This window comes from Hordeum vulgare, chromosome 5H, assembly GCF_904849725.1.
Source record: "Hordeum vulgare subsp. vulgare chromosome 5H, MorexV3_pseudomolecules_assembly, whole genome shotgun sequence".
Taxonomy (NCBI): domain Eukaryota; kingdom Viridiplantae; phylum Streptophyta; class Magnoliopsida; order Poales; family Poaceae; genus Hordeum; species Hordeum vulgare.
The window spans coordinates 244,718,998-244,737,225 of record NC_058522.1 but is presented as its reverse complement, the minus strand read 5'-3'; positions in this window follow the sequence as shown (position 1 = coordinate 244,737,225).

Below are 18,228 nucleotides of genomic sequence, written 5' to 3'. Positions count from 1 at the left end.
TGTTCTTATGGACTTAATACACTAGATGCATGCTGGATAGCGGTCGACGTGTGGAGTAATAGTAGTAGATGCAGAAAGTATCGGTCTACTTGTTTTGGACGTGATGCCTATAGAAATAATCATTGCATAGATATCGTCACGACTCTGCATAGTTCTGTCAATTGCTCGACAGTAATTTGTTCACCCACCGTCTACTTGCTTTCATGAGAGAAGCCACTAGTAAACACTACGGACCACGGGTCTATTCACATCCATCGTTTACATCTCTGCTTTTACTTTGCTTTGTTACTTTGTTGCTTTCAGTTCTCACTTGACAAACAATCTATAAGGGTGTGTTTGGTAGCATGCACAAGGGTGCATGAGACTAAAAAGTTCCCTCCCCAACCCACTTTTAGATGTTTGGTAGGTTGTATGGGCTCTCCTGAGCATAGTCCACTTGATGCAAAAAACGTCCAGAACGAGGCAGACGAGAGCACCCGCGTAGAGGCGAGCTGGGCTGAGCTTAGCTTTGTTCGACCCACTGCCCCGAGCCCCCGACCCACGGAGCGCTCCCCTCTCCCTGTCCTCCTCCTCCCGACCTAGCCCCCTACTCCTCCTCCTCCCGACCTAGCCGCCAGAAGGGAGCCGGCCCCTCCCCCTCCCGACCTAGCCGCCAGAAGGGTGCGCCACCGGCCCCTCCCCGTTGTCCCGCCGTCCCGCCGGCCGCTCCCCGCCGTCCCGCCAGCCCGCCGTTGCCTCCCCAGCACAGGTAGCCACCCTCCTCTTCCCCCTCCCCTCCGCGAGGCCGAAGCCGCCGGCTCGGCGGCCTGCCGTCGCCTCCACCATCCACCCCTCCCCCTTCCCCTCCGCCAGGCTGAGGCCGCCGGCTTGCCGGCCCGCTCGCGCCTCCACCCCTCCCCAACACAATTTCGTTTTTTGCATATTTTGCTACTAAGATTGAATTTGTTTGTATTATAATAGATGGATGAGATGGCAAGAAAACGAAGGCAGCTAATTGTGAGAGGAGTCGGTCTAGTGATTGGGTGTTATGCTTACATGATGGTCATGTTTAGAAGGGCTAGACAACAAACACCACGGATAACCGTGGGCAGCATGGCCGATCGTGCCATATCTAGAGAGTCTAATTTGAGATACATTTATCATTCTAGTGATATAAGTTGTTCAAATCAATTAATAATGAGAAAGGCTCCTTTTTCCATTTGTGTGCTATATTTAGGCAGAGGAAGTTGTTGTTGGATAGCATCCATACTTCTATCGAGGAACAAGTTGCCATGTTTCTTCTAATAGTTGGCCATAACCAAAGGTATAGAACACTACAACCGATCTTTAGAAGATCTACCGAAGTCATTAGTAGGTATTTTAAGGCAGTGCTTTATGTTGTTGGGGAGTTGAGAGATGAGATGATTCGGCCTCCATCCAATCATTGCCATCGTAAAATACAAGAAAGCACCCGCTTCAATCCTTATTTCAAGGTAATGCTTCTTTCAAACAATGAAAAACAATCGATGAGACTTTTGAATAACAACCATTTGTCTTTATTAATTAGGATTGTGTTAGAGCAATTGATGGGACTCATGTGCTTGCTAGAGTCCCAAAAAACATCTCAGCTGCCTTTAGGGGTAGAAAGGAGGGGACTACCCAAAATGTCATGGCAGCGGTAGACTTTGATCTAAAGTTTACATATGTACTTGCTGGGTGGGAGGGGTCGGCTCATGATGCCCTTATACTTGCAAATGCATTGGAGAGGGAAGATGGGTTGAAAGTTCCCACAGGTATTAAATTAGAGCATGCTACCCAAATATATTAATATTTATACCCATAGCTAATAGTTACCATTTCATAGGAAAATTCTTCCTTGTTGATGCGGGGTATGCTGTGAGGCCGGGTTTTCTTCCACCATACCGTGGCACGAGGTACCATTTGAAAGAGTATGGACGAGGAAACCATCCTCAAAATGCTAAATAGTTGTTCAACTTAAGACACTCTTCTTTGAGGACAACGGTTGAAAGGGCTTTTGCCGCGTACAAAAACCGTTGGAAGTTTGTCTACAATAAGCCATTCCATGGTTACAAGACCCAAGTAAAAGTAGTGCTAGCTTGTGCAATTCTTCACAACTGGGTACTTCAATATGGTGAGGATGAATATTTTCCACCGGAGGAAACATGGAATCCTGAACCCAATGATGAAGATGACAATGATATTATCCATGACAATAATTCTTGGGCTCAAAAGAGAGATGAATTTGCAAATCAGATGTGGGCAAATAGAGGGCTAGCAAACATTTGATGTATCATGACTCGTATTGTTGTAAAACAATTCATGTGTGACTTGTTGTTGTAAAACAATTCATATGAGTGCTGAAATATGCTTGTTATATGCTACAATGTGTGTTTTATCAGGTGAAATATGCTTGTTATGTGCTGAACTCTGAAATATGATGTTCTAACTTCTGAATTATTTTGTTGTAGATGGATGATGAGGTGCAGGAGATCCCAAATGTCGGTGTTGTTCCGAAGAAGGCCCCCAAGGTCATGAACTGGACTCCGCCTATGTCGGCGATGATGTTGAAAGGCCTTTCAGAGGTGGCGGCTAGAGGTGCCAAGACTGACAAAGGTTTCAAAGAGGCTGCAAAATTGAAAGTTGCAAAGTGCATATCTTCACTAGTTGGTTATGACGTGTCTATTACCCAAGTGCACAATCATATTCGCAAATGGAGGAATAGGTGGACAAGGATTGTTTATTTGAAGGGTTTAAGTGGGGCCCATTGGGATGATGAGAAGAAGATGGTATTGCTAGAAGAACAACACTATTTGGGCCACACTCAGGTATGTATTACAGCTGAAAATGCTGCTGTTTAATTGCTGAAAATAGTGTTGTTTACAGCTAAAATTCTGTTGTTTATGGGTGAAAATGTTGCTATTTAATAGCTGAAAATGCTGTTGTTTAATAGCTGAACATGATGTTGTTTACAGCTCAAAATGTTGTTGTTATATGGCTGAAAATGCTACTGTTTATGGCTGAAAATGCTGGTCTTTTATGGCTGAAAATGCTGCTATTTAATAGATGAAAATGCTGCTCTTTTATGGCTGAAAATGCTGCTGTTTAATAGCTGAAAATGCTGCAGGATCATCCAACTGATGCCGAATTGATCAATTCCCCACTTGAGTATTACAATTATATGGAACTATGCTTTGCTAATAAGCATGCCACCGGAATTTATTCAATGGGAACCTGTGAGCCACTGGGAACGCCTATTTTGGTGGAAGACAAGGATAAACCCAATGTCAGGGAGGGGCAAGGAACAACTGATGAGGTATTGCAAGATCTTCCTGGGTCTAACTTTGCACTTCCTAATGCTAGTGCCACTCAGGACCCTTCACCCACTTCAAATAAAAAGAGAAAGAGGTCATCTGGTTTGACTAAGGAGGACTCACTCCAGTGTAGCAACATGACTGATGCTATGCGTGAGATTGCAAGTGCTATCAACAACACTTGCCATGCTGAAACACACCCTGACTTGTACAAGGCCGTCATGGACCTTACTATGTTTGATCAAAATGAGCGCTTGGCTGTTTTAGATTACCTCACAAACATAAGGCAAAAGGCATTAGCTTTATGAAGATGGATGAGGAAGTCCGTCAAGCATCGTTCAAGCGTATCTTGAAAGCAAATCCTGATCTTCTTTGAATTGATGTTAGTTGATGCTTGTTGAAACTATCCCTTTTGGTTATGGTTATTATGTCTGATGTAATATGAATCTACTCGTACACTGCTACAATTTATGGTTATTATGTAATATGAATCTACTCATGTACTATTACAAATTATGTTATTATATGTGTTATGTCAATTGTTGATTTTCTCGTCATGGTAATATTTTTGTCGGAATTGTTCCCTAAAATGTTGATATGTTGTGTCAATATTGTCTTGGCGTCAAAAAATATATTCATGCAACCTAGCTCAGATACATGCTACCAAACACAGTCTTGGCATAACATGTCTCGTTTGATGCAGCCTACCAAACACAATCTCATTTCAACATGCGTCAATACATACACTGCTACAAAACAACTGCAGTTGCATGTACTGAGCATGTTTATACTCAACATGTCTCAAATGGGAACAACTAGCATAGGATGGGAACTGCTTCCAAACACACCCTAAGGGATTGACAACCCCTTCATAGCGTTGGGTGCAAGCTTTTGTGTTTGTGCAGGATCTTGAGATACTCTTCCGCCGGATTGATACCTTGGTTCTCAAACTGGGGGAAATACTTACCGTCGCTGTGCTACATCACCCTTTCCGCTTCGAGGGAACACCAACGCAAGGCTCCAAGGCCACGGGGGAAATCCTTTGCATACTTGCCTAGGAAGTCCCTTAAGGCGTAGTCGTAGCTGAAGGATTCTTGGTGCCGTCAACACAACTATTTCTGATGCCGCTGCAAGGGATACACAGCAAAACAATCACCAGCCTCGAACCCATCCTAGATCGATGAAGAAGAATAAGAAGAAGCAACTCCAAATGAACAATCAACGCGCTCGCGTCAAGTAACCTTTACATGTACCTGCAACTGGTGTTGTAGTAATCTGTGAGCCACACGGGACTCAGCAATCTCATTTCCAAAGATATCAAGACTAGCAAAGCTTAATGGGTGAGGCATGGTTAAGTGGTGAGGTTGCAGCACGGCCAAGCATATATTTGGTGTCTAAACTTACGAGTACAAGAAATAAGAGGGGGCAGATCTACGCACAACGGACGTGAACAACTGATGATCAAATGAATGATCCTGAACACTTACCTACGTCAGACATAACCCCACCGTGTCCTCGATCGGAGAAGGAACTCGCGAAAGAGACAGTCACGGTTACGCACTCAGTTGGCAAATTTTAATTAAGTTAACTTCAAGTTATCTAGAACTAGTGTTAAACAAAGTTTCCACATTGCCACATAACCGCAGGCACGGCTTTCCGAAAGATTTAACCCTGCAGGGGTGCTCCAACTAGTCCATCACAAATTACCACAAGCCGCATAGAAATCCTCAATCACGAAGCTCGCGATCTCGTCGGATTCCCTAGTGGAAAACCTCAACTCTGAGATTACCCAAAGCATCACCGGAATCCCGATGCACAAGATATCTCGTCAAATGTAAAACTAATCCAGCAAGGCCGCCCGACGTGTCGACGATCCCGATAGGAGCCGCGTATCTCGTTCTCAGGACACGACGGATAAGCACAGCGTACGGTGGCCTGATAGAAATCTCCCAAGTTGCCCTGGGTTGGCCCCGCAAATGGCTCTAGTTTTGGACCAGCACCATCAGCACTGCCCCCCTGTATTAAGTAGAATTACTCCTCGGGTAGCGCTAACTCCCTATGCATTTCAGTATTATCAAGTTATTATGTTGGGCAAATAGTACCAATGTTGGGCCTTGCCAGACCAGCTTTAAACTAAAACGAATTAGCAAGGGGGTCCCCATAACAACCCCAATCGTGTTAGGAGCGCTCAAATATGGAACATAACACCGGTAGCCGAAACTAAGGGGGCAAAGGTGGAACAAAACACCACGCTAGAAAGGACGAGCCTTCCACCTTTTACCAAGTATATAGGTGCATTAAATTAAATAGCAGTAATATGGTGATAAGACAAGGAACCCATGTTTTCACATGGAAGCAACTGCACCTGCAACTAGCAACGCTAACACAGGGTTAAGCAAGCGGTAACATAGCCAACCAGTGGTTTGCTAGGTTGAACAGGTTGCAAGTTTTCAGGGCATTGTTGAGAGGCTGATACTTAACATGTGGTAGGCAACGAGACATAACGATAGAAAACGGTAAAACTAGCATGGCAATGATAGTAATGGTATCTGGGGAAATGGTCATCTTGCCTGAGATCCCGCTTGGAAGAAGAACGACTCCGTGAAGCATACGAACCGACGTAGTCGAACGGGTTCTCACAATTCGACACGCTTGCGGAACTCTATCGAGACGGAGGAAACCGGAAACAAGCATCAACACAAATATTCACCACACGATGCCACAACATATATGATGCATGAGCAGCTGAAAACATGCAAGACACGGCATGACAATTCACACACTCAAACACTACACATTAAGTGAAGTTCAATATGCAACGAGTTGCATATTAACGAAACTCCACGTTTATTTATTTAGTTCTATCCCAATTAGATACACGGCAATATTAAATGTTGTTAAACATGGCAAGAGGTGAAGCGCAATTAAACTACCTATCTAGGCATTTTAAATGAGGTCGGAAATGACTTATAGCATCTCCGAAATAACCTCGCATGTTAATTTACAATTCAGTCCAGATCTGAACTAACACGTTTAATTAGTTGTTAAACAGCAAAATAAATAGGTTCACGTGATTCTACGTGTCCTTACAAGCAATTTACACATAGAGATCATCTCCAACGGAGCTAAGGTTCAAAAGATACAAGCACCGCAAGATATGATGGCATGAATGCAATATGTGTGCAACGACGGTCACGAGCACTTCAAAACATTCAAGTAGCAAGAGAAAATGAAACTGCACGAGATTCTAAGCAAGTTTCATATAGGACATGATCAAAACGGAGCTACGAATCAAAAGCTACGAGCAAAACAAGAAATCACTACAATCTGCCAAAATCAGCCACGTAGCATTTTCTACACCCCACCACTACGAGCTACACAACTCCAATCTACTCAACCAAGGCATGAGACAAGAGAGGGCAAGACGCACTACAAGAAACAACTAACAACAACTAGCATGACATCATGGATCACTAGGGAAAGAAGTCACAAAATGGCATCTCACACACTATTTTAGACTTAGTGAAAATAACACTTCATGAAAGTGCAGTTTTCGATCTGAAGGCATATTGACAGCAGAAAAAACATAAGCTACAGGTCTCCAAATAGAATGAAAATTCACAGCATGCTAGAGAAACACAAGGTCTACAACTAACTCCATTGGACCAACCTCAAAAGAGCTACAAATCACAAGATAGTAGCAAGACAAGACAACAACAAAATATAACAGATTCCAGACTTAGAAATATTTCAGCACCTCCAAATCAGCACTATTTCTAGCAACTTGAGAGCAAGCAAACCACACCTAAACATGCATTTCTATTGCAACCAAAAATACCAGGGGATAGAGTAAACATCAAAGAACAACTCCCTAGTTGACAACTCCTACAAACAAAGCACGGAATAAATCCTACGAAATAGACAAGAGGGCAACATGGCAAAATATCGTGTGAACTAACTTGCTCAAAAGCTAAAACTAATTGCACAGAAAAATCCTATGGACTTTTCTACCCCAAAAACATATAAAATATGTGGGCTTGCACAACAATAATTTCACCACACGTAAATGCGAGATAATAACCTATACACGGAAAAATAAACTAGCGGCAATCCCTACACGCAAAAATACCAACGTCTACTCTAAAATACATGGCAAAGGGGTTCCTAAAACATGGACATTTTATCTAAGGCATTCGAGCAATACGGACACACACGAGAAATATAATACGGGACATATCCTATTGCAACAGCACGTTAATCTATGCATTTGGCATGGCAAACCACGTCAAACAAATATGCAAGTTGTGAAATCGTATTCTACGCGCAAAACTACCCCAAAACCATATACAATACGCCTTGATCCGACTTACGGTTTAAAAGTTACGGGGGTTTTATTATACGTCTATTTCTTTGGAATTTAATTAAATTCCGAAAAATCTAAATAGCTAACGGGCCGGACAGGGGGCACAACCTAACTAAAATGTGCTCAGGGCGAGGGATAAGCTCACCTGAGTGGGGGGCTCTTGGGCCGGTTTGGTGGAGCTGGGCTCGCTGGCCAGCCTAGCGCTGGAGATGGGCCGGGGCGAGGCCTGGCGACCCTGGGCCGGCTCGGGGCCCAGGCGGAGGAGGCCCAGGCGGGGCGGAGGCCCAGGCGGCTTGGGTCCCTGGCCTGTCGTTGCCCACGTGGAGGCGGTCAACGGGCAGCCGCCAGATCCCTCGATCCCGATAGGGAACCGGCGCACTAGGGGATCTCGGGGCAGGTTCTCCGGCGGCGACCCCGGCGAGGCACCACAGGGTGGTGGCAAAGGTGGAGCTGCGAGCTGGGGCGAGGGCTCGGCCGGCAAGGTCCCGCGGCGGCGCGAGGGAGCCTCGGCACAAGCTCGCGAGAACTCCGATAGAGGTTGTGGGCTGGTTCCGGCGATCGGGCCACGGTCGGCGGTGGGAGGCGGCCGGGGACGGCGCGGGGCCGAGGGAGGCTGCCGGAGGGGCTGGCGACGAGGGGAGCCGGTGTGAGCTGCGGGGCAGCGACGAGGAGGCGCCGGGGCACGGGCTGCCATGGAAGGGAGCTTGCTAGGGTCAGATTTTGGGCCCGGGGCGGGCTCCAGATGGGCCTGGCGGGCCCTGTCGCGGGAGGAGAGAGGAGAGGCAGAGGGTGAGGTGGTGGTTGTGTGTGCGAGGCACGGAAATCGAGGCAGGGGCTTAGGGTTTCCTAAAATTTAGGGGGAGGGGTCTATTTATAGAGGAAAGGGGGGCTAGGTTAACCGGAATTTCGTTCCGGATCCAACCGTGCGGTCGGATCCGGACAATTCCGCACGCGGAAACGGGTAAGTGGCCGTGTAGTGTAGACATCCGGAGACGAGAGGGGAAACGGGCGACGCGACAACGAATTTAAAACACCGACAACCGTCCGACGGTAGACCGAATACGGTGCCGCTACGGTCGACCATTCGGGTACCAGACGGACTCCGATTGCGACGAAACTCGACATGCGACCTAGCTATAACTAATAACGACCACACGTCAAATTCCAATCCAGTTAGAGAAAGTTTTATACACACTTTTGAAAACAAGATCTCGGCGATGCCGCGGCGCCTGCGAGTGCGGTCGGGCTGAGAACGGACAACGACGAGAACCGGCAACTGACAACGGATGCAAGTTTTGAAAACTGGCGGCAACGGAATGCCGATGCGATGCTGATGATGCGCATGATGCGACAAAAGAAAATAGACACACGACGAAAACGGAATAAAGGGGGAATCTTCTCGAACGTCGGTCTCGGGCTGTCACAATCACCTTCGCGGGCCTGGCCCATGCGGTTTTAAAGAGGCGGTGGTTGAGGCCGCGCTTGGCCAGCTCGGACCTCGTGAGCTGGGCCTGGGGGGTTGGTGGAGCTGGGCTGCGGGGTTGGAGCTTCTCCATGGAGGCGCTGGGCCTGGCCCACCTGGCGCTGGCCAGCGATCCGCTCGGGGCTCGTGCTCCCGCAGCAAATCGAGCGAGGCCATGGCGCACTACAGGCGGCGGGGTGTCGTGCCAGAGAGGTGGCGGGGCAGCCGACGGGGCCGGGAGGCGGCGGATCCGGCCGGACCTCACCGGATCAGGGTCGGACGGCGGCGGCGCGATGAAAGGGCACGGGCAGGCGGCACGGCGCGAGCAGCAGCTGCGAGGAGGCCGAGGAGGCAGGGCGCCCGGGAGCAGGGCGAGCGGCGGCGTGAACGGGCCTGGGGAGGGCCGACGGTGGGCTCGAGCGGGCCCTGCGTGGGAGGAGAGTGGAGGCAGAGGCACTGGGAAGTGGCTAGGGTTAGGTAGGCGGCGCGGATTTCGAGAAGGAGAGAGGAGAGACAAAAATGGAAGGGGAGACCCTTCCTTTTATAGACGGGGTAGCTAGGGTTTGCCAAATGGGGCGCTTTCGGACCCTTCGAAAATGCCCCAAGGTTAGGTTAGGCCGTGTAGAGTGGCTTAGGCGGAGATGAGAGGAAAATAGCGCGGTGCGGCAACATGATTTAAAATACCGAAAACGTCCGACGAATAACCGAAGACGGTGCCGCTACGATAGACCGTTTAGGTACCAGACGGACTCCGATTGCGATGAAATTTGGCAGGCGGCCTACCTATATTAAAATAAGACCACATGCCAAGTTTCACCTCAATCAGAGAATATTTTTATACGCACTTTTAAAAATAGGGTTTTGACGATGCCGCAGGTGTGTGCTTGTGTGGTTGGTCTCAAAACGGTCAACTACGAAAACGAAGAGAACCGGCAACTACTAACGGATGCAGGTTTGAAAACTGGCGGCAATGGAATGCCGATGCATGCGGATGATGCGCATGATGCGATGATGATGCAACAAATAAAATAATCACACGACAACAACGGAATAAAAGGGAAATCTTGTGGGTCGTCGGTCTCGGTCTGTCACACTTCTGCAACAACCTCATCATAGCTAGGGCTTGTACCAAAAACAATTATTTCCTCACCCGTGGCGGCATTGTTACTCAAGAATGTCTCCTTGTCCATATAATAAACATTAACAAGTCTCTCTATCTAAAAACAACACGAATGAATTAAAAGCATCGATGATAATTGTTGGTTATCTAAAAACAATCCATTATACCCAAATCATATTGATAACCCACAAGTATAGGAGATCGCAACAGTTTTCGAGGGTAGAGTATTCAACCCAAATTTGTTGATTCGACACAAGGGGAAGCCAAAGAATATTCTCGAGTATTAGCAGTTGAGTTGTCAATTCAACCACACCTGAAAGACTTAGTATCTGCAGCAAAGTATCAGTAGCACAGTAGTGTGATAGCAACAGTAGAAACAGAGTAACAGTAGCAACAGTGATAGCAATAGCAGCAACAACAGTGACAACAATAGTGACAGAGTAACGTAGCAAGGACCAGTAGGAAAAGACTATTAGGCATTGGATCGGTATGGATAATTATGTCGGATGGTATTCATCATGCAACAGTTATAACACAAAGAGATATGTAACTAGCTCCAGTTCGTCAATGTAATGTAGGCATGTATTCCGGATGTAGTCATATGTGCTTAGGGAAAAGAACTTATATGACATCTATTGTCCATCCCTCCCGTGGCAGCGGGGTCCTAATGGAAACTACGAGATATTAAGGTTCTCCTTTTAATAGAGAACCGGAACAGCACATTAGCACTTGGTGAATACATGAACTCCTCATACTATGGTCATCTCCGGGAGTGGTTCCGGATATTGTCACTCCGGGGTTGCCGGGTCATAACACATAGTAGGTGACTACAACTTGCAAGATAGGATCTAGAACACACATATATTGACGTGAACATAATAGGTTCAGATCTGAAATCATGGCACTCGAGCCCTAGTGACCAGCATTAAGCATGGCAAATTAGTAGCAACATCAATCTCAGAACATAGTGGATACTAGGGATCAATCCCCGTCAAAACTAACTTGATTACATGATAGATCTCATCCAACCCATCACGGTCCAGCAAGCCTACGATGAGATTACTCACGAACGATGAAGAGCATCATGGAATTGGCGATGAAGGAAGGTTGGTGATGACGATGGCGACGATCTCCCCTCTCCGGAGCCCAGAACGGACTCCAGATCTGCCCTCCAGAGGAAGAACAGGAGGTGGCGGCGCCTCCGTATCATAAAACATGATGAACTCTTCTCCTTGATTTTTTTTCCGCACGAAAGGGACTAAATAGAGCTAGAATTGGAGGCGGTGGAGCTCCGTGGGCCCCACAAGCCTGCTAGGCGCGGCCAGGGGGGACGCGCCTGGTGGGCTTGTGGGCTCCACGCTCCACTTCTCCAGTTGATTCTTGTGCCAGTATTTTTTATATATTCCACAAAAAATCCTCGTAAATTTCCAGGTCATTCCGAGAACTTTTATTTCTGCGCAAAAACAACACCATGGCAATTTTGCTGAAAACAACGTTAGTCCGGGTTAGTTCCGTTCAAATCATGCAAATTAGAGTCCAAAACAAGGGCAAAAGAGTTTGGAAAAGTAGATACGACAGAGACGTATCAACTCCCCCAAGCTTAAAGTCTTGCTTGTCCTCAAGAAATTCAGTTGACAAACTGAAAGAGACAAAAGAAAAACTTTTACGAACTCTGTTTGATCTTGTTGTTGCAATTATGTCTAACTCATATCCAAAATTTCAGCAAGATCATAAGCTAACCACATAAGCAAATGACATCTAGGTCTCATGGTAAACTCATATCAATGGCATAATCAACTAGCAAGCAATAATAATAAGTTTCACACGTGAACACTTCAATCAAGACAATCATGAAGCAGTGTGAACAGATGGTATCTCGCTAGCTCTTTCTAAGACCGCAAAACATAAATGCAGAGCACCTTCAAAGACCAAGGGCTGACTAAACATTGTAATTCATGGCAAAGAAGATCCAGTCACAGTCATACTCAATATCAATTAAAAACAAAGCATAGAAATGACGGAGGTGCTCTCTAATTGGTGCCTTTTGTAAGAAGAGGATGACTCAACAGAAACATAAATAGATAGGCCCTTCGCAGAGGGAAGCATTGATTTGCAGAGGTGCCAAAGCTCAAGCTTTGAAGACAGAGATAATAATTTTGGGTGGCATGCTTTCATTGCCAACGCAATGACCAAGAGTTTTCACCATCTTCCATGCTACACACACTATAGGCGGTTCCCAAACAGAAAAGTAAAGTTTTGACTCCCCCACCACCGATCAATAACACTCCACGACTAGCCGAATACTCGGGTGCCGTCCATACCAACAACAATCCAGGGGGAGATTTGTTTGCAATTATCTTTTCAATTTGAGCATGGAACTGGGCATTCCAATTACCGGCCCCTTTCTCGTGAGTGATAGTGAATAAACACATATCGAGGATAATACGCCTAGCATGGAAGATACTGATCGCCCCTTGTCACCACATGAGTGGTTCGGGCATGCAAAACAGATTACTTCTTGAAGGTTTAGAGAGTGGCACATGCAAATTTACTTGGAACGGTAGGTAGATACCGCATATAGGTAGGTATGGTGGACTCATATGGAACAACTTTGGGTTTATGGAAGTGGATGCACAAGCAGTATTCCCTCTTAGTACAAGTGAAGACTAGCAAAAGACTGGGAAGCAACCAACTAGAGAGCAACAATAGTTATCAAAATGCTTTGAGACTAACCAACATTGAGTGCAAGCATGAGTAGGACATAAATCACCATGAACCTGAATATCATAGAGGCTATGTTGATTTTGTTTCAACTACATGCGTGAACATGTGCCAAGTCAAGCCACTTGAATCATTCAAAGGAGGATACCATCCTATCATACTACATCATAATCATCTCAAAATTAATGTTGGCATCCAAGACAAACCATTATAAGCTCCTGGCTAATTAAGCATGGCATCAGAAACTATGATCTCTAAGTTGTCATTGCAAACATGTTTCTCTCACAACAAAGCTGAATCAGGAACTATGAGCTAGTCATATTTACAAAAACAAAATAGATCGAGTTCATACCAGCTTTTCCAGGCTCAGTCACTTCATCATATATCATCATTATTGCCTTTCACTTGCACGACCGAATGATGTGAACAATAATAAGAGTGCTCGTGCATTGGACTAAGCTGGAATCTGCAAGCAAACACAAAGGAGAAGACAAAGTAATATGGCTCTTTGACAGATAAACAGATTTGCATGCGAGAGCCACTAAACATTGTAACCATGGTCTTCTACCTTGACCCAAAGAAAAAGAAAATTATTTACACGGGAAAGCTCCCAACAAGCAAAAGAAGAACGAGAAGTCTTCTTGGGTTTTCTCAAACTAGACAACACACGAGAAGAAAGCGAGAAAAAGAAATAAACTAGCATGGCTGATACAGTGGCAAAGTGTGAACACCGACTATCAAAGTGAAAGTGTAAGCAAGAATATAAAGTCGGTGAGAAACACGTACTCCCCCAAGCTTAGGCTTTTGGCCTAAGTTGGTCTACTCCCATGGATGGTCCGGGCGATACCCAAAATCATAATGGGGGTTGTACGGGAGTGCTGCAGCTACCGCCTGAATAGCTGCCTCACGGAGGCGAGCAGCCTTTTCCTCCCTCTCGTACTCCTCTGCCTCTCCTCTGGTTATGTAATATCTCCGTTTTACCTGAAAGTCAAAGAAGGCAGGAGCAGGAAGGGTAATATGGAAAACACGTTTTCGGTTAAATATTAACCGGTATAGGAGGGATTCATTATCCCTCTCAAGGAACTGATAGCGTGTCATAGCGGCGCGATCAAGGAAAGCTGTATGGAGCGGGGGATCTCCTTCGCAGATGGCTACTGATGCCAACTGTTCTTCCCCTTTGCAACGGCACCAGAAGAATGTTGTTAGCACTCTCCAGCAATCGAAACTAGAAGAATGTTGTTGACGCCCACCAGCACGTGGGATCGTAGCAGTTTTCGAGGGTAGAGTATTCAACCCAAATTTGTTGATTCGCACGCCGGGAGGTGAGAGAATACTCTCAAGTATTAGTAGTTGAATTGTAAGATTCAACCACACCTGAAAGATTAGTATCTGCAAGCAAAGTTGTAACAACAAAGTAATATGATAACAATGGTGTCAGAAACGATCTGTTGACGACAGACTATTCCTAACGATTGTATCAATGGCGCCAAGTTGCCTCGTTGACGGAAATTGTGAGTTCCCGTCAATGACCAGCGAACCAAAATTGTAGCAGGTAGCAGCAGTGTAACGAGCAATAGCAGCGGCAAGGAAAAGCAGTAGTGACAGCAGTAGGAAGTAGCAATAGTAGCAAGCGACAGTAGTAGCAACAGTAGCAGCAGAGCAAGACAAGTAACAACAGTAGCAACAGTAGGACAAACTCGTAGGCAATGGGTCGGTGATTTGTTTGGATGATATTCATCATGCAACAGTTATAACACGGAGAGATATGTGGCTAGCTCCCGTTCGTCAATGTGATGTAGGCATGCATTCCGTGTGTCGTCATACGTGCTTAGGGAAAAGAACTTGCATGACATCTACTGTCCATCCCTCCCATGGCAGCGGGGTCCAAAAGGAAACTACGGGATATTAAGGTTCTCCTTTTAATAAAGAACTAGACCAACGCATTAGCACTTGGTGAACACATTAACTCCTCAAACTATGGTCATCACCGGGAGTGGTTCCAGTTATTGTCACTCCGGGGTTGCCGGATCATAACACATAGTAGGTAACTACAACTTGCAAGATCGGATCTAAAACACACATATATTGGTGACAACATAATAATTTCAGATCTGAAATCATGGCACTCGGGCCCTAGTGACAAGCATTAAGCATGGCAAAGTAGTAGCAACATCAATCTCAGAACATAGTGGATACTAGGGATCAATCCCCATCAAAACTAACTCGATTACATGATAGATCTCATCCTACTCATCACCGCCCAGCGAGCCTACGAATAGATTACTCACAAACGACGAAGAGCTTCATGGAATTGGAGAGGGAAGAAGGTTGATGATAACGATGGCGACGATTTCCCTTCTTCGGAGCCCAAGACGGACTCCAGATCTGCCCTCCACATGAACAATAGGTGGTGGCGGCGCCTCCGCATCGTAAACGCGGCGAAAACTTCTCTTTTTTTTTTGGGATGAAAGGGGACTTATAGACCTGAGGTTGGGGGCGGCAGAGCCGTGTAGGCCCCACAAGCCTGCCCACCGCCACTAGGGGGTGGTGGCGGAGCCAGGGCTGGTGGCCCACTGGCCCACCCCCTCAGGTGGAACTTGGCGCAGATATTTTTTATATTTTCCAAAACTGCTCCCGTAGATTTTCAGGACGTTTGGAGAACTTTGATTTCTGCACAAAAATAACACCAAGGCAATTGTGCTGAAAACAGCGTCAGTCCAGGTTAGTTCCATTCAAATCGTGCAAATTAGAGTCCAAAACAAGGGCAAAAGAGTTTGGAAAAGTAGATACGATGGAGACGTATCAGGTACTCCAAGAAAATTTGCTATGCGAGTGGCATAGATCCCACCAAAGAAATCCCCTTCATTAGAATTATTATTCAGCCTCCTTGCTATTATAGCTCCCATGTTGAAACTTCTATCACCCATTACTGCGCTCTTAAGAATACTAAGGTCAGGTGCGTAGAGGTGACAATGCTCAATCTTGTCGTTAATGCATCTACCTATGAAGAGGGCAAAGTAATGCAAGGCATCCAAAAGTTTTTCCATGAGAGTCCACCATACCTACCTATTTGCGGTATCTACCTGCCGTTCCAAGTAAATTTGCATGTGCCATTCTTTAAACCTTCAAGAAATAAATATGTTTTGCATGCCCGAACCGCTCATCTGGTGACAGAGGGCTATTGGTATCTTCCATGCTAGGAGTGTTATCCTCGACATGTGTTTATTCACAGTCCTTCACGAGAAAGGGGCCGGTATTTTGGATGCCCAGTTCCATGCTTAAATCGAAAACATAACTGTAAAACAAGACTCCCCCCCGGATTGATGTTAGTATGGACGGTACCGAGGATTCGGCTAGCCTTGGAGTGTGATTGATTGGTGGTGGGGGAGTTAAAACTTTACTTTTCTGTTTGGGAACCGCCTATAACATGAGTAGCATGGAAGATATTGAGAACTCTTGGTCATTGCGTTGACAATGAAAGCATGCCACCCAAAATTATTATCTTTGTTTTCAAAGCTTGAGCTCTGGCACCTTTGCAAATCAATGCTTCCCTCTGCGAAGGGCCTGTCTATTTATTTTCCTGTCGAGTCATCCTCCTCTTATATAAGCACCAATTAGAGAGCACCTCTGTCATTTTTATGCTTTGCTTTTGATTGATATTGAGTATGACTATGGCTCGATCTTCGTTGCTATGAGTTACAATGTTTAGTCAGCCCTTGATCTTTGAAAGTGCTCTGCATTTATGTTTTGAGGTCTCAGAAAGAGCTAGCGAGATACCACCTATTCATATTGCTTCATGCTTGTTTTGATTGAAGTGTTGGTATTTGAAACTCATTATTATTTGCTCGTTAGCTGATTATGCCATTGATATTAGTTTACCATGAGACCTTTGTGTCATTTTCTTATGTGGTTAACTTGTGATCTTGCTGAAATTCTGGTTATGAGTTAGACATAGTTGCAACAACAAGATCAAACAGAGTTTGTCAAAGTTTTTCTTTCTCTCTCAGTTTGTCAACTGAGTTGCTTGAGGACAAGCAAGGTTTTAAGCTTGGGGCAGTTGATACGTCTCCAACGTATCTACTTTTCCAAACTCTTTTACCCTTGTTTTGGACTCTAATTTGCATGATTTGAATGGAAGTAACCTGGACTGACGCTGTTTTCAGCAGAATTGCCTTGGTGTTATTTTTGTGCAGAAAGCAAAGTTCTCCAAACGTCTTGAAAATTTACGGGGAGCAGTTTTGGAAAATATCAAAAATATATGCGCCAAGTTCCACCTCAGGGGGTGGGCCAGTGGGCCACAAGCCCCTGCTACGCCACCACCCCCCTGGTGGTGGTGGGCAGGCTTGTGGGGCCCACAGGCACCTGGCGCCCCCAACTCTAGCTCTACAAGTTATCTTTCGTCCCAGAAAAAATAAAAAGAGAAGTTTTCATCGCGTTTTCGATACGGAGGCGCCGCCACCTCATGTTCTTCATCTGGAGGGCAGATCTGGAGTCCGTCTTGGGCTACGAGTTTGTCCTACTGCTGCTACTATTGTTGCTACTGTTGTTACTTGTCTTGCTCTGCTGCTGCTACTACTGTTGCTATTGATGTTACTTGTCTTGCTCTGCTGCTACTGTTGCTACTACTGTCGCTTGCTACTGTTGCTACTTGCTACTGCTGACACTACTGCTGTTCCTTGCCACTACCATTGCTCGTTACACTGCTACTACCTGCTACACTGTTGGTTCGCTGGCCGTTGTCGGGAATTGACAACTTCCGTCAACGCGGCAACGGAGGCGCCATTGATACAATTGTTAGGAATAGTCTGCTGTCAACAGATCGTTTCTGACACCATTGTTATCATATTACTTTGCTGTTACTATTGTGCTTGCAGATACTAATCTTTCACGTGTGGTTGAATCTGACAAATTCAGCTACTAATACTTGAGAGTATACTCTCACCTCCTGACCAGCGATCTACAAATTGGGTCGAATACTCTACCCTCGAAAACTGTTGCGAACCCACGCGCTGGTGGGCCATCAACAACATTCTTCCAGTCTCATTGACGGGGAGTGCTATCAACATTCTTCTGGTGCCGTTGCAGGAGAAGGTTTGTTGTCATAAGCATTCATCTAGCTAACACTAGAGATTGCAGGATCAGCACTTTTCTGGAGTCATTGCCAGGGAAGCACAGCTGACGTCAGTATCCTGCGTTATATCTCTAGTTTCTCCAATAGTTATACTAGAGAAAAAAATCTCTAACCGAAGAT